The sequence below is a fragment of the Amphiura filiformis genome, chromosome 2 (assembly GCF_039555335.1).
Source record: "Amphiura filiformis chromosome 2, Afil_fr2py, whole genome shotgun sequence".
Taxonomy (NCBI): domain Eukaryota; kingdom Metazoa; phylum Echinodermata; class Ophiuroidea; order Amphilepidida; family Amphiuridae; genus Amphiura; species Amphiura filiformis.
Genome location: NC_092629.1, coordinates 42,808,378 through 42,835,725, shown reverse-complemented (window position 1 = coordinate 42,835,725; position 27,348 = coordinate 42,808,378). Strand labels below are relative to the sequence as shown.

General features: G+C 37.6%; 1 protein-coding gene across 1 annotated transcript in view; it reads left to right on the top strand.

The window, feature by feature from the left end:
- LOC140146245 (zinc finger homeobox protein 3-like) overlaps nt 1-27,348 on the top strand; it is a 155,565-nt gene that overhangs the window by 90,270 nt on the left and 37,947 nt on the right. The window contains 1 exon segment of the mRNA XM_072168027.1: nt 2,962-3,043. The gene's annotated coding sequence lies outside the window, so the exon portion shown is untranslated.

Below are 27,348 nucleotides of genomic sequence, written 5' to 3'. Positions count from 1 at the left end.
AAACATAGAAATACCAAAATGGGTCTAATTGCATTATAGTTCATTCAGAATGTTAGTAATTTTGACAAGCATTTACACTTTGACCTGTACACACCAGAGGTTGATTAAATGTAAGCCCAGAATACATTGCAGCCACTGACAGCATGTTTGAGAAACACATGGTTATTTTCAAAAAACAGATGTGTTATGCAAGGCACTTTTAAATCCTGTATCCTTAAACAGAGTACAGTGTATACTCCTACAGATATGCACATTATCTAAATATAATGTGTATTTAAATCCACCTTTTTGTTTTACAAGTCATGATATAAGTTGCATTATGATATCATATCATTGTTGGCAAATATTATACCAAGATAACAAAGCTACCAAGCTGTAAAAGTCCACCGAATTATGATTTTCACAAACTGAACACCTGTTCAGAAATGCTTTCATTCATATTATCAATTTTTTGTTGGCTAAAACAAAGAAAATTGGTAGTTTTAAAAGAGCAGTGGTGCTTGATGCACAAATTGGATCTGTAAGAAAGTTGTTTGTCAATTTGGTATGCTGTATATTCATCTTGCCAGTGGATATATGTAAGTCTGGGTGCAAAGACAATGGACTATTCCGGTTGAAATCCATATACCCCCTGTGGAAGACATGATGTTAATCTTCTACAGAGGGGGTGTAAAGTGCTCATATTCAGGTAACCCCATTTGAAGGTCATGCCTTCTATAGGGGAGTATGGATTTCAACAGGAATAGCCCAGTGATGGAATATATGAAGTGGTATAATGACGGAACGTGTGTGTGGGTTTCAACAAAGGCAAATACCATTATTTATAATATCTTTTGTTACCTGGAGGGGTTAATTTTTAATTAGATGATAATTTATTCACTTATAAATTCTGTATTACATACATGTATAACTGTTTAATACATGTTTATGCAATTATTGCCATACTTGAAGCATAACATTTAATGAGAACATCATATTTGGTAATGTTTGAGCTAAAAAAAACATCTTGGAAACTTGTGTAGTATTAAAATGAGCAAAATACAAATTAAAAATACCTGTCATCTTATGATATTAATTGATATCAACATATCATAAAAAGCTGCGTCTAAAATGCTGACAAGCAGTTTCCACATGAGTGGATCCGCACAGTTAACATTTATGATTAAGTCCCAATGCCATATGAATTTCAACTCAGTTGCCATGACGATAAACATTTTAATTTACTTGAGTCTGAGCGAGGAGAACTAATTACCAACATGGACTCTGACGGTTAATGCTGGAGATATGCGTGCTCACTGAATGCCTCCGTATACATTCATTAGAGTGATAAGGGAAGATATGTGCGTAGGGGGCAGCCAGCGCGTGTGTTTCGTTCTCTTTTGAGCTTATAAGAGTAATTAACAAATGGGTGCTGGACTATCGGGTGTCACTCCGTGTGCGTTTTTATGCTTAACTGAGATTGTGTCATATGGCATAACCCTTTGTTGGACACACTTCAGACCGCTGCCTGACAATATTCATAATATTTGTGCAAAATTGTAATATTTTGTATTACTATGACCATATATGGATTCAGAATGTAAAATGAAATAAAACAAGTACAAACATGCTTGCTTTGTGACCAGTCGTTTTCTTGTAATAGCTCTCCAGATTTTTTTAATAGTTTGGATAAAACGGCACAATTTTGCATGTCATAATAGCCTATTTATGGAGTGGCGTGTAGTGCATTAATAGCACGGTAAATGATAAGAACAATGGCCGTGGCAGTTAGTCGGGGAACCCAATTTAATAATTTATGAAAATGTCATTTTCGTTAATTTGATTGATGTGTATCACTTACATCAGAGAGAGGCAACTCTGCAGTGTAATTCAATCCTGCCCGTGCTAGCTGGCTCAGTCTGTGTAAATTACAACTATCATTTAGTCGGTGGAGATGTTGGCTGTTGTCTTCACTCATTACCAGGCACAGTTTTGTGCTTCCTCAAAGCTGCACACGTTCCAAACAGCTGTCATATACTACCAACCCCGATTTGTACCCCTCTTTTATTTATAACCAAAATTGGTATGAAAATATCCATTTTATGAATCAATAATTTCCACTTCAGTCTTTTATTTACCCAATTTGTGGTAGACAAACTTTATTTTCTGTGGTATAAAGTGAAGAACAGATCACAGGCAGACATAAAAAAAAAAAAGTTGTGAGAATTTTTAATTTATTTGGCGAGGCTGTCAACTCGGTTACGTGATTAATGAGCGCATTTTAGCGAGTATACACACACACATAGACATAATTATCGTAATACGTGCAGTGCAGTTCCAGGTCCTTGTTGATTTAGCTTGCCAGTTAATTAGTAAATGGTAGTCTCTCGTAATATAAGGACATACAGCATTAATGACACACTTGCCCCATTTTTGTTTTTTTGCGAAACAGTTGATGAGGCCATGCGATCAAACATGGCCGACCACCGTGGCGGTGTGGTCTTATATTTATACACATCTGGATGTAACTTAGAGGTTTACTTGGTTTTGGTAATCAACAATTAGTGAGAACTGGTTGTGAAGCTGATGAAATGGTAATGGTTTGCATGGATGTAAGCTTAATACCTGATAGTCGTTCGTACGTACGGCCAACTCCCGACATAATCTCTCCGCCAAGCTCTCTTCTCAAAGTCAGATCAGATGCTGTATTAATTACTACGTTGTCATTTTTTAAGCTCCAAATACTCAACAAACAAACGGCAGATATGCATTAGCGTTTGGTCGGTTTAATCATCAGAAGTAGAGAAGAGAGTTCGCTCTGAGGTGAGATTTTGTGCTCAACTTTGTCCGCTTCTTTGTCCTGTCAAGAAGATGCCATGAAAAATCATCCGGATGCAGCAACATCTCATCTAAGTCTTTAGCCAAAGTGGATTTGCATATTCATCTCACTAAAATTCTACTTTTTTTTTGTCTCTTACACAGATGACCAAACTTTGTGTCGGCTGTGGGGTTGACTACAAGAGGTGCGAGAAAGGAATTTCAGTTAACAGCAACATTTTGTAAGGTCAGTATCAGAGATTGTTTATGTCTTGCAATTATAATGTCAACATATTAATGGCAGCTTTATTTGTGCTTTCAGCTGCTAAAATAAATTCTGATGTTGGCTGTAAACTCGGATATATTGGGAGTGGAAGAACAATATTATCAACAGGCAGGAATCTTTGCCTGGAGGAAAAACCTCAGCTGTGTGGATTTGCACAGTGTAGAATCAAAGACTTCCTGCATTAGACTGGCCACTGTATTGTCATCGTCTATATAGGCCAAGGCTGGTCGGCTTACTTGCTTGACCAATCTGTTGCTAAAATTAGTCTCAACCATGTGACTTGTATTGGTTAGGGGATACATGCTTGTATTCTTATGTGTAGGGGCAACGTCCTTTTCAGTGTTAGCACTCAGTAACTGCTGGTATCATATTGTTTATATACTGATATAGTCAAGCTGTGAAATTGGATTTATTTGATTAAGCGATTGCAGAAACACTCCTGGTTTCTGATAGGACCGTGCATTATCTTGTCAAACCATAGTAGTGAAATCGGATTTATTTGTAAAAAAGCGAGAAAAAAACCCAATCTATTTCTTTGTGCCAAAGAGCTAAAATGTTGACAAAAAGGATATTCCAATATGCATATAAAGGGTTTCTAAACTTCATGAATTAAATTGGGCTATTCTCATAGCCTCGTTGCTAGCAGCAGAAGTTCAAACTGCAGCAAGTATGTTCTTTAAGCATGCTGGCCATTAAAGAGAGTCTTCTTTAGGTATTCATAGTGTATTCAAGTTCACCGAGGTAAAGTGTAGTCACTGTTCATTACCGAGGCACTTCATTGCGACAATTTGGCACATAATTGGTGATTCAACATCTTATCCGACTCTTAACTGATTTTTTTAGACTTCAAAAATTATTTGATGAGAAACAGACAGTGTGCAGTGTCTTGTGCAGAAATGCGGTAGGGGTGTATGATAGGGATGGGCACACTTGCGTAATGCGCTATTCCATTTGACTTCCATCACCCCCTATGGAAGACATGACCTTAATGTTCCACTCATGGGGGTGTAGATTTCAAATGGACTGGCACCTATTCAGGTAACCCCCTTTGAAAGTCACACCGAAGATTAAGGTTTTATCTTCCATTCAGGTATAACCCCATTTGAAAGTCACACTCCCTCTGTGGAAGATTAAGGTTATATCTGCCATAAGGGGTGTATGGATGCCAACTGGAATAGCACAATGTGTGTGAATGCTATGTATGGGGGTGCATTTGTAAAGGCCAGCAATTGTGGACCTTCATCTGACTTTTACCACTTAAATTGTGACACCGGCAAACAAGGACGTCCACGGTTGTCAGAACCAGCCAAAATGCAAAGTAGCATGTGATTCGCTGTTTAAACCAATGTCTACACTTGTTAGGGTGGGGGTCTCAGAATGTAAAAGGTCTAGTGTTCTGTGGAAGTCCTTGGTTTGGCGGTTGATTTTGGTCTGTGGGGTCCACAGTTGGGTTAGGTATGTTGTGGGAAAAAGGTTGCAGGTTGTTACAAGTATTTGCTTAGGCATAAGGGATAATTAGGTGTATGTATGTTCACATGAATGTAACCATGTATTAGTATCAGTACGTCATTTTTGAGCTGTGTGTGCGTGTGCCTGTCCAGTGGTGTTTATGTGTATGTGCGTAAGCTATCCAGCACATGTTTGTAAGCGTGTGTTTATGCGTGTATCAGACAGATGTACCGGGATCACAGGAGTTGTGTTTAAAGATGCGCGGCATCCATCTTCCCCCGAGGGCAGGTATGTGCAAGAATGTCCTTTATCCCCGTTTGTCAGCTACCAGTCTTGTAATCTTGGACTTTAACAATTTGGATGCTGACACAGTTTAAATCATAAAATGTACATAGAAATATTAAGAATTGTGTGGTACATTATTTGAGTACAACCCTTTCTTGAGACAACCCTTTGTTTTCACTTTTTAAATCAAAATCTGCATGAATATACTCGGTGGCGATCAAGATCAAGTATCGTATTGGTAGCTAGCCAATGGACTCAGCTGTCTACTACTAAGGTTTATTCTTAGATTTAGCATTTGTGCCATTTTGTTTAGGTCCAGAAGGACATTCAATAAGTTGGCTAATGGAATAGCTGCCGCATGGCTAGTCGGGTTATACATATAGATATTACAATGTCTTCGATATTTTGGAGGATTAAGTTCACTGTGCAGAATAGCTCCCCGGGAATAGCTGCTGTGTGTCTAGTAAGGTTCTATGTATAGATTTACAATTTCTTTCAATATTTTGGAGGATTAAGTTCATTGTGCAGAATAGCTGCTGCAAGTTTAATTGTTTATTCCCAGGTTTAAACTGTGCACAAGGCTAGTTAAAGTTTTAGAACAAATATTCATTGTTTTTTGGAAAACTTTTATGAGAGGAGATGTAGTTTGGGTAATATTGGACCTTTTCCTGGAAAATGGTGTTTTTGCTTTGGTTTTTTATGTATGCTGTTTGTTTGTTTGTTACCTAGCTGGGGGGTTTACACCCCCCAGCTAGGTATTGTAATCGTTCGGGTTCTTCCGCTGGCAACAAACCACTGTAATCTTCCCGTTTTCTTCCGCTGGCAACTAAGTGAAATTGCACATGTTTTTGTACTTTATGCACCAAACCCTCTATCTTTTTTAACCAAATATCCCACAGAGTTGTGCGATATGTCAAACTTTTCCTCTGGTCATAAGGAACAAAAAAGTCAGTGGTCACATCTCTGTAGGATCATTGGTTAATGAGATATAGTCACTTTTTGTACTTTATGCACCAAACCCTCTATCTTTTTAACCAAATATCCCACAGAGTTGTGCGATATGTCAAACTTTTCCTCTGGTCATAAGGAACAAAAAGTCAGTGGTCACATCTCTGTAGGATCATTGGTTAATGAGATATAGTCACTTTTTGTACTTTGTGTACTTACCCTCTATCTTTTAACCAAATATCCCACAGAGTCGCAAGCGATATGTCAAACTTTTCCTCTGGTCATAAAGAACGAAAAAGTCAGTGGTCACATCTCTGTAGGATCATTGGTTAATGAGATATAGTGACTTTTTGTACTTTGTGTACTTAACCTCTATCTTTTTAACCAAATATCCCACAGAGTTGTGCGATATGTCAAACTTTTCCTCTGGTCATAAGGAACAAAAAAGTCAGTGGTCACATCTCTGTAGGATCATTGGTTAATGAGATATAGTCACTTTTTTTTATTTTTTGAACCAAACCCTCTATCTTTTTAACCAAATATCCCACAGAGTCGCGATGCGATATGTCAAACTTTTCCTCTGGTCATAAAGAACAAAAAGTTAGTGGTCACATCTCTGTAGGATCATTGGTAAATGAGATATAGTCACTTTTTTGTACTTTGTGTACTTAACAATCTATCTTTTTAACCAAATATCCCACAGAGTCGCATGCGATATGTCAAACTTTTCCTCTGGTCATAAAGAACAAAAAGTCAGTGCTCACATCTCTGTAGGATCATTGGTTAATGAGATATAGCACTTTGTGCATTTAACCCTCTATCTTGTTAACCAAATATACCACAGAGTCGCATGCGATATCTGATATGTCAAACTTTACCTCTAGTACGTGAAGACGGCCTGATTGGCGCGAGGTTCATATCGGTGCGTATGCACCAAAATAATATGTATCTTGTAAACCTTAATAAGTTTTGCCTTGCCTTGCTTCGTAATCCTGTTTGGGCTGGACAAAACTTTTCCCCAGTTTCCCCTAGGTATTTCGTCTTTAAGCTTACTGATATACAGGGATTGAATACGAGTGTCACGGCCCTGGTTAGTGTGCATTCAAATCAGAGATCCCTGTTCAAGGCCATCTTACTTAGCCGTCGGAAATGATTGCAAATTACCCCGGCAAATTACACATTTGTAATCATTTTGACCACAAAATATGATGTGAAAACACAGGTAAGCAATGAGAACAAGTCCTCAAACATTTGAAATTTGTAAGCTTACTACAACCTGATGATGTACTCATCCCAGGCAAACCTTAGTTAACACATTTGCTAGTCAGCCAAATTACGCCGACAAAATGCAAATCAAGGGGTGACACTAAATTCACGGTTGTTCTATTAGCAACGCAAAATCTATGAAAAATTCAGCTGGTTTACTAGCTAGAAAGTGAGGCCAGTTATCGATCCGTTATAGCTCGTTATGAATAATTCATGTTCGACCCTTGGATCATGTTAATTGAGTTTCGCAAATAACAACGTTGTTAGTTTTGCGAACTTTGCCTGTTCAATGAGAGTATAGCGCGCCCCAATACATCTGGGCACAAACCAGGCGAAAACGATCCAGTTTAATGAAATGGCGGACGGGTATTCCCATCAGGCACCAGTGATATGTTTTTTTCAAAGAAAGTCTACTAATTTGATATGAAATGACATTTTGCAATTTGCAAAGTCAAAATTAGGACTTGCTGGCAATAATATGAAGGAAATATGTGACAGAGGCAATGTGGGAAATACAAGTAGTATTTAAGTTATAATAACCTTTGATACCCGACCTGACCTTCCATCATGGCGCCTTATTCGTCTTATGTATTTCTATTATGCTCTCAAGTAAAATAAAATACCAATCTGCACTGAGTAGACAATGTTACTTGGCTCCCAGCATGAATTATTGATTTTATACGGAGGTAAAGAAATGCACAGTGTATGTGCATGATGTGCAAGCATACTCCAAATATTTACGGTAAATCTGAATAGTGGTCACATGTTGAAATATCATGTGTTAGGAAATCACGTGGCAACATTTTAAGATTTCAGGCTTGTTTACTAGTTAATTGCCATTTGTACTCTTTATTATTTATCTTTGTTAATTAACATATATTTTAAATGCTGATAAATCGTGGTTGGCTGCCCATGATATCTGTTAAATTCAATGTTTTATGAATATAATTCTACCACGCAGAGGGGGTCACGCAGCAGAATTTCACATCACCTGACTTAGCTAGATTTCGAAGCTCTGCTTTTCAAATTCATGTAAATTTCAAAGTTTATACATTTAATATATTTAATATGATACTAGTTTTTTGTTATAACCAACTGGTACACGAAATATACTAGCTTATTACCTATACAGAAAGGTGATTATCAGCCTTCACTCAGCAAATTGACATGCCTGGCATATGCAGCCATTCTCCGTCTGGGTAACATGACTGTCGCCCTCAATACGTCTGGGCACAAATTTAAATAACAATACGCTATTTACATATCAATGTGGCCTCATGCTAATTAAAGCTGCCCCATCCAGGAGTTCATCTATGTGCATATTTACATAGAAATTTAAAACAACTGGCGAAGAAGGAAACCTACATAAATATGTTTTCTATACTTCACTTGACCCAAATATATGATTTTTATGGTGATAAGACAATCGCACAAGGAATTTTAGAGGATTTTGATAGCAGTTCCATTAAAAAAAAGCTGCTATCATAATGAGACTAAGATCTAGAAACACCCCCGAAATGCCGTTTTGGGGAATTTTGCTAGCTGAATCTTTTTGATGAAAGTCAATCTTTGACAAGATGTAACTTTGCTACGGAAAGTGCTATGAAAAGGTTTTCAGTGTTGGCTTTGTTTACTCAAGAGCAGGGTTAGCGGTGACCTGCTGAGTCCAGGGGTCCAAATTGGCAAATAAAGGGGTCCAGGCATCTAATTCTACACAGACGCACAAAATTAAGGGTCCAAATCACGGGACCTGCCAAATCAAGGAGTCCTGGACCCCAAGACCCCTTAACACGCTTCCCCTGCTCAAGAGCTTTAATTTGATATATAAAATGATGCAGTTTGATGGCAAATTTGAATTCACCTAGCATACCTAATATACCATGTACATGTCAGATGTACGGTATATTGTATTGGCAAATATCCATAAAAGCGTTCATTATAAAATTATTTTGATAAATTGTCACATTTTATGCCATGTATTAATATCCTTAAAAGTAACCGGTGGATTTGCGAACAATTTGTCGACATAAATGACCTTCCCGGAGAAACGGTAGCCCAAAATGGGTTATATTTCATAATATGCAGTCGAATGGTCAAATTAATAGAAAAATACCTGTGATAAATTTATCTGTACACATTGTCGCACTCCGAGTGACGTAAAATATATTTGCAACCCTGTGGTGGATTTGCGAACAATTTGTCGACATAATGATGTTCGCGGAGAAAAGGTGGCCCAAAATGCGTTATTTTTGGTAATATGCAGACGAATGGCCAAATTAATAGAAAAATAGCTGTGATAAATTTATCTGTACAAATTGTCACACTACGAGTGACATATGGTATATTTGCAACCCTACTGTGGATTGGCAAACAATTTGTCGACATAAATGACCTTCATGGAAAAACGGTAGCCCAAAATGGGTTATATTTGGTAATATGCAGACGAATGGTCAAATTAATAGAAAAATACCTGTGATAAATTTATCTGTACACATTGTCGCACTCTGAGTGACGTATGGTATATTTGCAACCCTGTGGTGGATTTGCGAACAATTTGTCGACATAATGATGTTCTCGGAGAAAAAAAGGGCGCACAAAATGCGTTATTTTTGGTAATATGCAGACGAATGGCCAAATTAATAGAAAAATACCTGTGATAAATTTATCTGTACAAATTGTCGCACTACGAGTGACATATGGTATATTTGCAACCCTACTGTGGATTTGTGAACAATTTGTCGACATAAATGACCTTCAAGGAAAAAACGGTAGCCCAAAATGGGTTATATTTGGTAATATGCAGACGAATGGTCAAATTAATAAAAAATACCTGTGATAAATTTATCTGTACAAATTGTCGCACTCCGAGTGACATATGGTATATTTGCAACCCTACTGTGGATTTGCAATTGACCTGGGGAACATATTGGAACATTTTGCACGGGTCAGCTCAAAAGACATCACTAAGTTCTGGGGCCAAAACTCGGTGACAACTCATGACCAGGGGTGAATTATGGAACATCTTGCAGGGGTCTGGTCAAAGGTCATCTGGGTCAAATCTTAGAATTGCATTTTCTGGACATCTGTGAGGAGTACAGGACTCAAAACTCGGTGACAACAAACCTCATGACAGGGGAACATTTTTGGAACATTTTGCAGGGGTCAGATACCTCCACAACACCAACATGCCCCAGCTAGGTTTGTGGTCTATGACCACCATTTGCCTCTAGTTTGTTTTGCTTCTTGAAAGTGTTAGCATTTAAAGGGATTTGTTTTGATCACCTGGGTCCTGGGTAAATCTCATATGATTAATGTTGAAACTGATCTTGAAAAATTGAATCATTCTTCTCAAAATATTACGACCCTGTCGACAAGTGTACATCATATCTTAAAGGGGGAAAAGATATTTTCATGTAAATCTATATTTGTTCTTTGAAAATCTGCACATGTATTGGACATGGTTTTGATATAGGGCTATTCCAGTTGAAATCCATTCACCCCATGACATTAATTTTCTATACACAGGGGGTGTACATTTCAAATGGAGCCACCCATTCAGGTATCCCCATTTGAAATCCCCCCCCCATGTAGAAGATTAAGGGCATGTCTTCCATAGGGGGTGTATGGATTTCAACTGGAATAGCTCAAACCTTCAAATGCTGGTTTCAATTCAGACACAGATATAAGATAAGATAAAATAAGATTTATTCACATTCTTAAACATCAAAATGACAATGCGAATGTAGGAGGTGCTGAAAAGGCTGTGTGACCCCGAGATATTGCAGATTGCTTACATCACTGTTAACATCTATTTCTATAAATGCAAATTTTACATCTGTTTTAGTGGGAGTGAAAAAAATTAAAAACAGACCACAAATTTATAAATATGCAAAAATTATCACAAAAAAAAATTTGTAAGCTTACTATCCCAGCTCTCAGCTGTCCCATGTGTGCTTGCATTTGTTGTATTCATTTACCTTATTTCTGTGTTTATGCCTATGATTCACCGTTATTTAATCTTACTCATTTAATTGTGCCCTTTTTTCCTATCCTATGACGATCTTCATGTGGCGGTAATCCATCCTTTTGATTTTTACACGGAATAATTAGCAGGAGCTGTTGCCAGGGAGATAGTGCCGTTGTTGGATAGTCCCATGATTATCGTTGACAACTTCCATGATATCATTTTTGATGATGGCATGGTTAGATGCGTGATTAAACTATCATGCGAGGTTCCATATCATTGAGGGACTCTGAGATAGTTGCGGATTAAGGCGGATTAGACATATATGGTGGCGAAGTGGGATTGTAGGATTAAGCTGGATTAGCGATATGGAAAGGAATTACGTAGAGATTAGCGAGTAGTGCGCATTTCTCAGCGGGTATGAAGGAGTTGCGTGAATAGCAGTGATAGCTGTGTGTTTCTATGTAATAATTAAAATGTCACTGTGTAGTTACAAATTTAGGGATTAAGTTGAATTTGTTGGATTAAGTCGGATTAATGATGTACGGAATGGATTAATGGCTCTGATTTAAGTGGTTTGAACAAGTTGATAGCATCTTTGTGATATTATTAAGACTATATTTTTCATTATATAATTTCACATTAGTGTTTGTGGTTAGTTGTTGCGATAACATATAATAGACGGGATTAATGAAGGATCAAATACACCATTCATCTTTCTGGTAGAATACATTAAAAGAATATAGGACGTTTGTAGAACTTCGTTATTGATCCGTCATTATTAAAATGTTTATGATAATTCTGTCCCAGTTGACTCGATAATTATTACAAACTTGCAAATCAGTTGTATTATGGTAGACCTTTTCTTGAACATGTTCAAATGCTACGGATATAAAGGATTAGTTATGACCTCCTTTTAGTGATGGAGTCTAGATCACATGATCACGCTGATTATTGCACCTTAATATTATGTAAGTGTGTTAATACATTGCTTTGTAAAGCGGCTTTGTGATAACAAGATTTAGATGGCTTTATATAACATCATATTTAGAATATCATTATTTTTGTATTTCCAAAAAATCAAGTATTGTACATCAATATTTCATGTTAAGTTTATTAAAGTCATAGTTAATCTTAAAGATGTCTTTTGTGTACTAAACATACATACAAACAAACAAGCAATCAGAAGTAATTATATTTATATTGATAGATATAAATTCTGTGTTATATTTTAGTCCCAATTGTTCTAATTAGTTATGCATGCATTGAGTGGTCTGACTGCATTATCATACATGCTCTATATATGTATGCATCCATTGCTATCTTGTGTCTCCTCTCTCTTAGCTTAGCGCAACATTAGCAATTCTCTGCGAATCTTCTAATTAGTGCATCGTGCCACCGGTGTATTTTATCCAATTAATCGTGGCGAAAAACAAATGAACTGTTTGGCGTACTCAGTACTATGTAAAATAGGAAAAGACAGAGATGGAGTAAAGTTTTTTTTTTTTTTTTGGTAATATAGCTGAAAGAAAAATTTGCTCGGTTACGAGTACGTGTTACGCTGGTGGTTGGAGTCGATACCGGGGCTAAATTGGGAAAATGCACTTGGCCGCTTTGAGCGCAAAATTAATCTTTAAAATGAAAACAATTTGTTCTTATGATTAGAGCTAGTAGGCATATGGTGGCGTAATGGTAATTCACTCTCTCGTCTCCTCTCTCTTACTCTCTCTTCACTCAGGTCGGTTGCTTTATTTGCATCAAGTCAAGCCAAGAATGTATTATGGCGATCATGATGATGATGATCATCATCATGTCTCGCTCATTGTGCTATTCCAATTGAAATACTTACACCCTGTAATCTTGTCCACATAGGGAGTGTGAACTTCAAATGGGGTTTACCTGAATGGGCGACTCCGTTTGAAATTTACACCCCCCCCCCCATGTGTGTGAGTTCAAGGTCTTGTCTTCCATAGAGGATATATGGAATTCAAATGGAATAGCCAAAAATGGTCTCGTTCCTAAAGGCAGAGTTCAATGACCTCATTTTGAGCTATTCCAGTTGAAATCCATACACCCCCTGTGGAAGATGTGACCTTAATCTTCAACTCAGGGAGTGTAGATTTCAAATGGTGTCACCCATTCAGGTGACCCCATTTGCAATCACACTCCCTGTGTGGATGATTAAGGGCATGTCTTCCATAGGGTGTTTGCATGTCAGATGGAATGGCCCATTGTGAAAATTGAAAACTTTTACTGATAAAAGTAGCGCCTGCCCTTATGACATATGTGTGACTGAAATCTTTCTTTATGGAATCAGCCATTAAGAGGTGTCTTTATGTTTTGCAGACATTAAAGTTGTCTGTTACCATGGCAACATATCTACCTTTACGTTTTAAAACGACAGACCTTGTCAATATAAAAGAAACTTGCCAACTAGATTTTAATGGTAATATTTTTCATAAAATATAGTATTTTTATTGTCAGTCATGATACAATTGTCACTAAGTGTTACTCGCTAATTGCGTAAGTGCTTTACGGAAGAAGTGCGCTGATCCCGCGAGAATACTCGACAAAAAAACAACGAGGACTTATAATAATGACGTTGCTGAGATCGAATCTTTCCACTCTATATGATTCATTAAGCAATTTGATTGAAACACAAGTAATACGTTAAAAATGTTGTTCTCTCTCTCTCAATTCAGTTCTCTTTTCACTCAAAATTTGGTCTCGAGCTGGCATTGTATCCGATCGTGGCATCATAACGGCTCGCATTAATTTGACGCACACCTTTAGTAGAGTTACATTACCTTTTCCGTGCCGCTGTGCTGCAAACTCGGCCAGTCTGCTAAAAAATATGAAAAATCTATTAATTTCATCGTGATATTTGAAATTTACACAATGAATGTACTTATGTATTGAAATGTGTGTTAACATGCCTAGTATTGGTTCAGCGGTTCTTGAGTCTGGCTCTGAAAATTTGGGAATGGACGCAAGTCTGCAGATCAATGCTACAGCAGCGGATGGTTGTATGCAAAACTTGCAGTAGTTAATTGGGTTAACATGTCACGTAGCAGAGAAGGATGTACCATTAGCCAAGTATTCGAAACGAACCACCAAGAAATTTTATTGGAGACCCTCTTGTAAAATCTAATTAAGGGTAATGTCACCCTGCACAGCAAATCACTCCATGAGGCCTCGCTCTTAATAACATGCTTCCCCATTTTTCACACCGAAAACACTCGTCTGGACATGATAATTTATAGAAATACATTTATTTATTTTTGTCTGATATTTTTACTGAGTAGAGAAAAACATTTCAATGATTAAATGAATTTTTTTTTGGATGGTATCAGATTCGAGATGCAAGAGGGGTCGGATGTCAGTTTGGGGTATCGGATCTCGATTTAAATGGGCATGGTGATGGTACGAGGAGCGTGGCAACTAGGGTGACTAAAAAATTAATTTGCAGTTGTTTACAAGTATGAGTTAATTAACCCAGATGACCTGTACTTGTTCCATACGCTAGAATGACGGGATAATAGTCTTATTATTAGGAGAGCGGGGATGTAGTAGAGACAAATGTTTTGTCGTAATTTTCTTTTTCATGGTGCGTGGGACGTGAGTTCAGGACAGATCCATAATTGCATCAGGTGCGCTATTTTCTATAAAAGATTATGGCTTTGGATATATTATGGAATCATTGAAGTTAATCACATTTTTTCCTGTCATTTCTTTTTCAAAATGTCCATGTTATTACAATTTCCAGGGGTTGCAGTTCAGTTAGCCATATTGACAAATAAACTGATTGTTTGAGATAGGATGAAATGAGATCAATTTCAATAATTTTTACAGAAAGCGTTTAAGGTAGATAAATTTAGTACAAAATTCATATTTTTGTAGAAATGTTATTAAATATACTTCTAAGAATGGAAAACATCTCAAATTATAGCTTGATCAGTTTTACGTATGAGAAGAAAAAATGAAAAATATCTGACCAAATCAAAAATCAGAAAAGTTTCAAAATTCAGCACAGATTACAACATTCTGTTGACAAGAATTAGCAAATCAAAATGTGTCCTGATATTAAAATAGATGACGAAATAAACCTAATTGGGGAAACATCATTTTGCAAATTCATGGCGAAATAAACAGGTGAACCTTCTGTTAAAGTGGCCGATGACGTTAAACTATAGTAAAAAGATGAGATCTGTCAATTTCTCAGTCGTCATCAACTCTTTTACGGTTATCATTATCATCACTAGTCATTTGGGTTAATATAATGTGAGAGGGTGAGATGATGTTGGAAAAAGAAAAAAAGAAAAAAAAACGTAAATGTACGCCCGGGTTGAAATTATACTATGTCTTGCGAGCTAGTGGTAATAATGTCAATCGGAATTATGCCACAAGCCGCATTCGTGTCCTTATCCTCATATGCATGATAGCAATGAAAAGAAATGTTTGTTAATCTTGTGTCTTTAGATGTAAAAATGTTTTTTTTTTCAAGACTGGTGGATATTTTGTGATGTTATTCTCAGTGAAACGTGTGATTGAATGTTAGTATCGATTGGGACCTGTTTAATGGTGATCAAATGAATTGGCGGAAATTACTGATTTGGTGTAGGGATTTTTGGTGTTTTTTAATTTCAAACTACTAGTATAGAGAAATGTTTTTAATTTGATAACTAGAAACACTGGCAAAAATTCATTTATATCAAATGTGATCCTCTGTAATTGGGCTGTTCCAGTTGAAATGCATACACCCCCTATGGAAGACATGACCTTAATCTTTCGCCCAGGGAGTGAGAATATCAAATAGGGTTACCTGAATGAGGTGACTCCATTTGACCCCCCCCCCCCCCGGTGTGGGAGAGTAAGGTCATGTCTTCCATAGGGGGTGGTGGATTTTAACTGGAATAACACATTTGTAACGAACATGAGAGAGTGAGTACATACATGCCCTAACCGACTGCAGAAACTTTGGCTGAACCGAAATGTATTTCCCGTGTTTAAATTAGCCAGTCGTTAAAGGGAAAAAGGAAAAAGAACTGAAGCAGACTAGTCTAGAGGCTGGGATGCCGGTGCTCCACTCTTATTTTGTTTGTAATGTTTGAAGTACCGTGGGTTTAGTGCGATCATCTTACACAATCACGGAGGGAAAATGAAAGTTAGGGACTAGTGCGTGATTGCATGGTAGTGAAGATGTACGGGGCTGTGATCTTGATAGGATTTTTGTATTTGTATGAAGATCATGTCCAGTGTTGTTTTTTGTCAATTACTTTTTCATGCTTTTTTCGATAAAAAATGTGAATGTTCATTTTCAAAAAATGCGAATTGAAGTAAAAATGTTTTAAAGTCTTGATCAAAATACTTCAAAATGTTATATTACATGTAGTTTACCCATTCAAACAATAACAAAACACTGTACATCCACTCTTTTTGGTATCTGATGATATCCCCAAATTTGAACTATTAAAATAAATTCTTCAATACTGAGATTCGGCTGCAAATTTCAAGTTTTGAGATTTGTTTCAGATTCCCCCACCCACAGTGGTACCAGGAGTACCATAGCATCATCCCCATGTGTCCAAGTTCATTGTCCAACAACACAAGTCTGAAGATCTGTTGGATTGTGTAATTGAGAATGATGGTGAGCCGTCCATCCATCCATCTCCTGATCCACATGATGTACGTTATTTTGTTAAATTATTTTTAAATTGATTTTTGCGAACAATGGTTAAACTGTACACCACCAATGTGATTCAATTATAGACTGGACTATCAAAACAGTGAAAATGAAAACTTGTAGCCATTTTGTGTATTCGAAACTCCCAGGGTAGCGCACAGATTCTTTCAATCAATGCAGTTTGGGATTTGAAAATGAGCAGCCATTTTTGCAACTGCATCTTAATCTGAACTCACAACATCAGTAAAATCAATCGGGATTTTAAAGACATCGCCGCGAGCGAGAGAGATAGAGAGGTAGAAAAGAGAGAGAATGACGTTAAAACATAGAACATTGAATAGGTCGTTAGCCACTGGTTTCATCATTAACATGGTATGTGGCTTGTTGAATGTCGTTATCCCGGGATGAATTTGCAGCGGGATGCGCAATCAGACCCCTGTCAGGCCTCTACAGGCGCACTGCGGCTGGTCGGCCTTAAGTTACGTAGCTACACCAGTAAGATATTCCTACCATTAATTGCCAGTCCTGGTCTCCCAGCAAGTGCCAACGTCCCTGTGCTAACGAAGTTAATTACAAGACAAAACAAGCCCAGGGCTTTTATTAGGCAGGGTGTACTATGGTCCCTTTAGAGTTGGGCTTGACTTTGGCCGACCTGAGTTGGTGGCGAACTTGGTCTACAGATGCATTTAATTTCATTTATTGCGCGGATTGTGCTTTTGGCTAGTTTGCGTAGCAGTGGACATTGAATGGTGGCTGGGATTTAAGATTTGTGCAAAACTCTGTGATCGTTTTGTTTCGTCAGAGAAAAATGTGAATAATAGGATTTTCAACTTGGATTTGGATCAAATACGGGGTGAAATCAGAAGACGAAGTCTCAATCTCATCTTGATCAAGCACATGGTATGATATAATCATTTAGCTGTGGAGGTTTCCATAGCAACAGCATTGTAATACAGTATTGGCTTTTGGGGCAAACCTCGACACCACCTCCAACGTCATCATACAGGATGTTGGATGGATTATGGGAGACTTCCGACGTTCTTTTCTTGAACAGGCATGCCGAGAAACATGTGACAGAATGATGTTTATAGCACCAATTTTGAGCAGAATGACTACAGCCATATTAGGATGTGCCCCCGATTATATGACTTCTCAAAATATCCCTCCATTTCTACTGTTAGATATTTTAATGGTATACGTAGTATTTTTAATCAGGCTGCTCACTTGCGTACTTCTAAAAACACCTTACAAAGCCGAGATATATAGGATGTGCCACCAATTCGATGACTCCTCAAAATATCCCTCCATTTCTACCTTAAGATATGTTAATGGAATACGTAGTATTTTTAATCGGGCTGATCACTTGCGTACTTCTAAAAACACCTTACAAGATGTGCCACCAATTCGATGACTCCTCAAAATATCCCTCCATTTCTACCAGTAGATATTTTAATGAAATACGTAGTATTTTTAATCAGGCTGCTCACTTGCGTACTTCTAAAAACACCTTACACAGCCGAGATAAATAGGATGTGCCACCAATTCTATGACTTCTCAAAATATCCCTCCATTTCCACCAGTAGATATTTTAATGGAATACATAGTATTTTTAATCAGGCTGCTCACTTGCGTACTTCTAAAAACACCTTACCAAGCCGAGATAAATAGATAACAAACCAAAAATATGTGTGGTTTTTTTAAATTCCCCAACCAGATGGTTGTATGTAGATTTAGGAAAAAATAACTAGCTGGAAATAAGAGAGCGGCCTAATTAAAACTTAATAAAGGGAAAGTTCATTGCGTAAGTAAAACCAGATCAGTACACCGATAGGTCTGAGTGGAATCGCCGAAAAAAACATCTCGAGTGCATTTCACATAGGTATATTAAGTGGTTTGCATAGATTTTGGAGAGAGATAACAGGGGTATATATTGACAGCCGTGAATAATTAAAGTTTAATGAACGTTGGTTGTGCAAGAAACGTGATCAGATTCGTCATTATGGGTGAAATTGGGGTTACTTTGTTTTTTTAGAACTAGGCCTAGATGTGAAATTAGAAGAATTGGGACGGAACGGATATTTTTAGAGGTTATTTCCAGGTGAGGGTTTTAGTGCTGCATTTTTTTGTTTTTGATGAGATTTTATTAAAAGATTTTAATATATAGAATTGCTGACAGAGCCTCTAATTGGTTGATTGCATGATATTTGCCCATTGCACTGCTCTGCCATATGTTAGGAGAGTTTTGATCTGGCAGGATACATGGCTGGGAATTGAACCAGCCAGTAGGAAAATAATCCAATTTTGCCTCGCTGTGGCCAAAATTTTGGACATTTTCCCAAAAGTTTGAGGAAAAGTTGTTAAAATTTAGACAATTTGTGTTAAATTTGGCTGACAATTTTGACATTTGGTATATCGATGGGTCCAAATTTCTTAAAATTGGTATATTGATGGGTCACCTTTCAAATTCTCAGCGGCACACCCCTACCCAAACCAAACTTGAGTACCCCCCCCCCCCTAGGCCTATGTTTATGTGCTGTTTTTCTTTGCCATGTGTTTTGTTGACATTATGTGTTTGCTTAACTGTGTAATCAAACATTCTCTCAATGTCCTTTTCCATTGAATTTCATTCAGGTCTATTGCTGTAAACACATGTGGTAAAAACAAACAAATACATACCCAATCCAATTACACAGAACCATTGCATGCCACATCATTCAGTCTTGCAAGGCACAGCTCAAATTAAATGGTAGAAATGTAATTTAGTTGCGGCGATGTTCACATTTAAAAACAGGCAAATAGACGAGATGTCATCTGCGGTATGCCAAGACTAATTACACCACAATCCACCGAGTCAAAGTCCACATCTGCTGTTAACTAGGCATTTGAGCTAATTATAGTGCAATCGTCAAACCCTAAGTCCACATTCACACATAACATAATTGGAGAAGTTGTCATCCTTGGTATGCAGAGACTAATTACAGCATCATCCGTGAAGCCAAAGTTCACATTCACAAATGATATAATAGCGGAAGTTGTGATCTGTCCGATGACAGCACAATCCTCAAAGTCAAAGTACATAATCTATGCACAATATATCATAACAACTTAACACAGTAATAAGACACTGGAGTATTATTTACAGTAATCAACATGATCAAGGGAAGACTCTCATATGCCTAGTAGGAGGTTCACAGCTGGGGACAGGGTGAGTCCTGGTAAGGACAACTCGTGACCTGATAAGGACAGCCTGTGACCTGATAAGGTCATGGAAAGTCAGAATTAGTGATTAGATTTACTAGGGTCATCTAAATAAACAGACTGGTAGGATGTAGTGGTTGGTTGGTTGGTTTGTAAATAATGCTTGTCTAATTGGTATGTGATGGACAGGGCAAGAGCATAAGAGTGGACAGCAAGCCTGCCCAGTAGGCCTGGTATCTATTACTGGGTTGCCAGACACTAGAACATCTCAAATATGTAAATGTGTCACCAGGACCATAGCAAGGGGGGTGGCCGGGGAGTCGAATGTAACCCCACTTTTTGAGAAATTAGTTTTTTCTTTACATCTTCATTCAATTTGGACACATTGTATTTTGGCACATTAACCAACTCTATTTGAAACTCATCCTCCCTCTGTGGAAGATTCAGGTTGAATCTTTTAGGGTGTATGAAATTCATACTCCCCCTGTGGAAGATATTTCCAAAATCGTCCACAGGGGTAGTCTAAATTTCAAGTGGAATGGCCGGATGTGTTTGGGTAGAAGAGAGTAGAGAGATGCTCCACCAATTAGGAAAATCAGAAATATTTTAAATGATAAATAAAGTGCAATCCTAACTCAATTGGATGACCAATTATCCTTAATCATTACACAGATTAAAAACAAAACAAGTTTAACTCGAGACTTTGTATACCACCGAGTCACATTCCAATCTCTACAAGCTCTCACCTACGCAATCCCCAAGTACAAATCTCTTTTCCTTCTATACAATTAGTTGTCAATCCATACCAATCCTGTGTATTCTGGGTATTGTATCATGCCTAATGGTAGATAAAGGTCATATTGCAGTGTGCACTGTTGAATGGCTATGGTTGGACTTTGCAATTAGGGATGATGTTTTAGTTTTGGGTTGACAAGAGGAATTGGTGTGTATTCATAATGATACAAACTTTGACACGCAAATTCCATTATATTCCAAAGACTAGGCATGATGGTACCTTCAACATGCTCATTGTCATCTCTATATACACAAGGTGATTGCTGCACATCACTCAAGCTTACTCATCATACTTTTATATCAATGATCAAATAGACAAAAATGTCAGCAGCAAAAAGTATACAAAGACTATTTGTACAAAATTCTTGCAAAAATATCCCTTGTGACTGATCAAAAAAAAAAGTCTTTTGAGTCCTGTCCGTACGTGCAACAAGACTTTTTATAAACTTTTCATCAGAGTACATCCGCATTATAGTTGTTCTCAACAAAATGTTGTTTTGGTACTAGTGTACTAGAGAGCCAAGAGGACAGGTGATTGGTGCATAGCAGGTCGTCATTAGTCCCTATCTGCGCAGGCAGCCCAAAGCCCTTATGCGACTCTACAGGATAATTGGACAAAACCAGCTGAGTAAATGACTGGCTGCCATGTATGCTACATATCATTGCGATAAATACATATCAACAAGCAATGTTGCTAAAAAGGGAAATTGAGATGATTGACCTTCGACCTGGGAGACCCTATCCGCAAATTAAACAGCCCAAACCGCACCAATTTACATAAACCATAAAAAATTTAAACCATATAAAAGTTTAAAATAAAATAAAAAGGTTGACAATAATGATTGTATTAAGACTGCAACTTGGGACAATGATGACCTTTCTCATTCAACCTATAGTTTACTGAACCAAAAGGTCATGTTTCAAGTTGATACTGAATACACTATAGCCACGTGGTGAAAAGGAACCCATCCATGACATGATTGTCTGCTGCAAAATTGAGATTTTGTTACCTATTGTTACCACGGCGATACATGCTAATATTCTCTTGTCTTAAGGGTTCGTCGGAAGATGCAGAAAGCAATTACAAGCGCGATGTTAGATTACCGACAAGCGAGGGATGAGGATTAATATAAGGAAACAGAAGGAACAGGGTGAAAACATTTTTATTTTGGCTATCATTAGCACTAGCGAGCTCATTAGGTCTGCTTCGTTGAGCTGCCTGTGTTTATATATATCTTCCGTTCATCAGCGTAACTTGCACAAATACAATAAAATACTTGTGTGTGTTTCTAGACTTTATTCTAATCCATTGTGCGTAATTTATTTATTTCATTACATTTGAATTAAAAAATGGGTGTGGAGAAAACCAGGTTTGACTGGGAAACAAAAGCAATTGCGTTATAAGCTTACTAAGAATGCTGTTTTCTACCTAACAAATAAAAGTTTATAAAACTCCCAGTTATTTGCTTAATTTAACCTTGTGATTCAGAAATTTGCATTGTTCATAGGATTTTCAGTATTTGATCTATTACATAAGTAAATGAGTTCGTACAAAAGATTTCTCTTTTTCACTGGAGGAATTTACAGATGCATATCAAATGTATAAATAGTTTTCTAGCAAATAAGGGATTAATGCATATTTTACAAAGCAAATAAGTCTCACAGTCTTAACATTTGGCTGTTCCATTTAAAATCCATAATCCCCTATGGAAAATTTAGCTAATATCTTCCATAGAGGGAGTATGAGTTTTGAATAGAATAGGCTGTTGGGTAACTTCATTTGAAATACTCCAGTTGTGGAAGAGTCATATACAGGGGGAGTATTGGTTTCAAAACAATTAACCCTAGCCAATTCCATTTGAAAAACATACTCCCTCTGCAGCAGATTTTTTCTTAAATCTTCCATGGGGGAGTGTGGAGCTCAAATGGAATAACACATTATGCCTATGTTGCGAGAAGCATGATATTAAAAAAGCAATAAAATAATTTTCTATTTGATGGAGATGAATTATGAGTTATTAAAGAAGATTATGATGTACTGAAGTTTTTACTGGAAATTAATTGAAGGATAGAAAAGAGAGAAACATATTCAAATCTCTCTTGTTAAATCATTTGTTGCAGGGATGCAAGATTGTTTTAGTCTTCAAAATTTATATTTCTAAGCTTTAGTCAAATTAAAAACAATTAAATGATGTTCCACAGTTTTTGATCTTAAAAACTCCACATGAGAAAATTCCTCTTTTTAATAGAAAAGGGATATATGGGACTTACTGTATAGCAGTTCTGGTGCACTGCAACCTGCTTTTGGAATTTCTTTATTATTTCTCAGGAAGATAAGCCAAAAATTTATACCAAGATAGCAAAATTGTCCAAATAATTTCTCATGTATAATTGAACCTGACATGGGGAAGCAAAATTTCCCTCCAAATTCAAAAATTTAACTTCAAATCCAGAATTGTCCCTGGAATAAGCGCCCTGTTGCTGTTGCATGGGGAAGTAAAATTTCCACCCAAATTCAAAAATATCCCTCCAATTTCACAAATGTGCCTGGAATGAGCTTCCTGGGTTGCACAATTGTCCAGGCACTATCCACAATGGCCTCATCCAAATGCCATAGTTCAATAACCTCAATTAAACAATCATAGAACAAAATTTGACCTCAAGTTATGGAGTATGAGTTTGTGTACCCAAATTGTCAAAGGTCATTCAAATGAGTATACAAATGTATTGGGGTTTAAGAACTGTGCCCTGATAGATGAGCATGTTGTGGATGTTGGATACATCATTTTACTGTGCTGCCTAGTTCATGTGTCAATGCCTTATACTCCTCAAGACACTCATGCATGTGCCTGTGGAAGCAGATCGTTTCTCAACTTCCTCAGATCAATCACAGCATAATAATGTATAGAAGAAAAAAAAATGTACCGATTCTCGGCCAGATAATTTGTATCCTTAACTATAAAAAAAAATTGAAGCCGGGGATGTTAAATTTGAGCCGGGACTCATGACATAACTAGTGATCTGCTTATAAAGTATTAAAAAACGAGAGGATGGGAGATGAGGATGTAAAAGGATAGGGGATGGGAATAGATATTGCGACAGCTCAGGGTATGCGGGTCTAAAGGTTGAGCAGGGAATGTGTCATGTGGTTATACTAAGAGAACAGCGTTAATTAGTCTATGCGATGCTGTTACATTAACACGCTCTACGAGACACTCATAGGGGCGATGGCGGTCTGTATTTGGGTTGATATATGCACGATCCAATTAATAACACCGCATTGATGAATGCCCGCTAGCTCCCTTCGACTCGTTCGCACTCTTTTCTTAGTCTTCTTCGTCCAGGTGTTATTTATTAATTTTGCATTTTCTAACCTGTGCGATGTGATAGATGATGGGGTGAGAAACAAATGCTCAATGTGCTATCACCACGGTAACCTCATCATCATCTTTTTAATGTGGGTGTGTGCTGTCCATGGAGGTGTACCACCACTGCTAAACTAATGCCTCTCTTTTGTTCTTGATCAAAACAAGCGTTTCTGATTACGCTTGATTTTTTTTATTTTTACAACTCGACATCCCGTTGAGACGGACTGAGAAGCTTGTGTCGCAAAACTCATTAATTTGTAAGCTGTTGTGTACACTCCGTCGGTTTTGACTCGCCTGCGAACTCACTAAAAAGGGACATAGGTCCATTGTTGTTTGGTCATGGCAACAATAGAATAGCAGTAACCTTGCCTTATGTCCAGTACAATGTCATTATCACCACAGCTTCTATTGAATTTGTGTGCCAATTAGCTTTGATGGTGTTGGGGCTTGCAAGACGTGACCACAAGTGTAGTCCTTCATATTAATCAACCCCTTTAGTTTATCCAGCTATAGTTGGTGAAATCGACACTCAATCTCGTCTCTTCTGTTACAATTCTCCATAGACTTTACTAATCACTGTAAATTTTCATTTTCTTGCATCTTTTCATCTCTCCAAGTCAAGAACCGTATGCATATTGCTGATCAAATTGATGTAAGATACAGTCCGAGAGACAATGCCAATGAAAGCTTACTTTAATTACGACCTGCCCACTCCCCTCAGATAATCAGAGAAGCGTAGAGTCCATTTGCGCTCAGACAAGGAGAATAATTCAGAATAAGACAATAAAACAATATACATACATATATATATATATCGAACTACCGTAAGAGCACTTTTTTTTTCTTATTCATATATCGGCACAGGGTAGATCAGATTTCAGCCGGAAAAGAGTGACAGCTCAGAATCCAGATATTGATGCTATCAGAGCTGAGTCCCAGCCCGGCTTTTTCATGGGATAAATGTTGAAGAGCTTGAGAGAGAGCATGCCCCCTGGCCCCTTAATCATAAAACTCATATTTTGCGCTAATCAAAACCTCGGCTGGCATGGTGGAAAGCTTTTTTTTCTTGAAGTATTGTAAGCACTTGAATGAGCTTAGTGGAATTTGGCAAGCAGGATAAGTCTGTCCCACCTAAAGAGTTTTAAACCAGTTATGATTTTTTTTAGAATGTGGTGGCGTTATTTCATCAAGGAGATACAGAGTCGCTACAAGTAGTTTTTGCATTTATTTTGACCAACCACAGGTGTGTGTTGATAACTACAGATGGCACTTTAGAGAAAATACGAAAGTACGATATTATATATTGGCATGACCATATTTGGTGTCATGTTCCAGTAGTTCTTGTCTTGTGTACCAGTACTAATATGCCTAGTATTGGTTGAGATAAATCCAAGATATTTTTTGTCAATCTGCGATTTTATGGAGTTAATCCGCATGCACTGCCGATTGAATATTCCATCTTTGATTGCAAAGAGGACTGTATCATCTATTAAGCCAATCAGAGATAATGGTAAGAATAGTCAGTAGGGTTGAAGGGATTAAGCTTAAAATTGCTGAGAGATCTAAAAACTCTATTTTGATTGGTTACTCAGATGATTATAGCATGTAATGAACCAATCAGGGGCTCTGTTAGAAAAGGCAGTAGGAAGCTTAAGAATCACAGGTACAAACATGCCTAGTATTGGAACAGACATTCTCAAGTTGAAGCCCAGAGAAATTGTGTATGCAAACTTGTTATGATTGGTACAATTATTTACATACGGATGCGTGGAAGGCACCGATTTTACAAGAAGTGATGTAGAAAGCCAAAGTGACGGTTCTAACACAGTACGACATGTGACAGACAGCAAGATGGACAGGTTGACAGACAGACGCACACAAGAGACAAACGCAGAAATCAAACGCGCAGAAAAGAAAGATCACTTATCGCGGGATTTGTTGCAATTACGGCAAACAAATGCCAACAGCTTTACCGCATGTGAAGTGCTCATGGCAGGGGATTCATAATTAAAGCTAGGACGATAGACAACAAAGATGTAGAAAGAAAAAAAATCGGGAACATTGCTTGTAGAAAAAAAGAGGCCATGCAAGCGGTGATCCGCTGCGAGCGTACCAAGGCTATGCATGGGCATTTTATATATCTTTCTTTCCCCCTGCTCATAGTTTAGAGTCATTTTAGATTGTGTGAAAGTTAAGACGCGTTGCAAGCCCACCTTGTGGCTTAGCAAGCCGTATCACAGCTAGGGCCTCTTGCTCCATGTCCCAGTGCTAAAGGGGACAGTTTGATTAAGGCTGCATTTTGCGCATTTTATAGTCCATACTCGCAGCTTTACAGCTTCGCGACAACGTCACTCTTTCTCTTTTCTTGTTTTTAAAAAATCCCTGCGAGGAGTTTTGGCCATTGAGTAATTGCGCGGAAACCAGTCCCTATAACCCTATATGCCGTCGATGCTGATTTCTCGCTTTCTTTATTGTCAAGATGAGATGCAAAGAAAGAAAAAGGAGCAAGTGTGGAATGAAACTTTCAGGCTGAGATTCTTAACAGAGGAAGTCACATGCCTTAAGACACTGATTTCTTACATTGTTTTGGGTTGTTTTTTTTTCCTTTTCTCGCCACGTCCCCTCTCCTCTGAGAGTATCTATTGGTTCTTATCGTACCTGATTATATCAGGTAATTGCGGAGGAATCAAACCTATGGGCATACAAGGAAACTTGGTCTTGAAACGAATGATTGATACATTTTCTTTTCTTTCATTCCTTTTATGGCTTTTTCTTTCTGCATTTGAAGGAAATGCATCACTTGAACTCTTGTCTACTGACATCAAACCTTAAGTTGTTTTTATTCGGATTTTAAGCTGTTGATTTTCGGAGACAGGTTCCAAAATTGGAGATTTTGTTTTTAAAATAATAACCGAATAGGCCTACATCCTTTTGTTGAAGTATATTTACAAGTTTGTATTCAACATGGCATAGCAAATAATATTTGGAATTGTTGTGGGGTAGATCTGTCTATATGAGCCAGCCTGGCCAAGAGGTCACTCCTCTATTTACAAGTTTGTTCAACATAGCATTTGGACTTGTTGTATCCATCTATAAGCTAGCCTGGCCAAGAGGTCACTCAGGTCACTCCCATGACTCAAATCTAATAGGAATGGAAATATCACCTCATATAGGGGACTAATTACTGTGGGCATTAATGAAAAACAAAATGGCTGCCAATGAATTTAGAAAGTAGGCCACACATTCGTGTAACAAGTGTTTCCAATCACTGTAATAGGCATAATTAGATTCTTTTTGGGTTAATAATTAT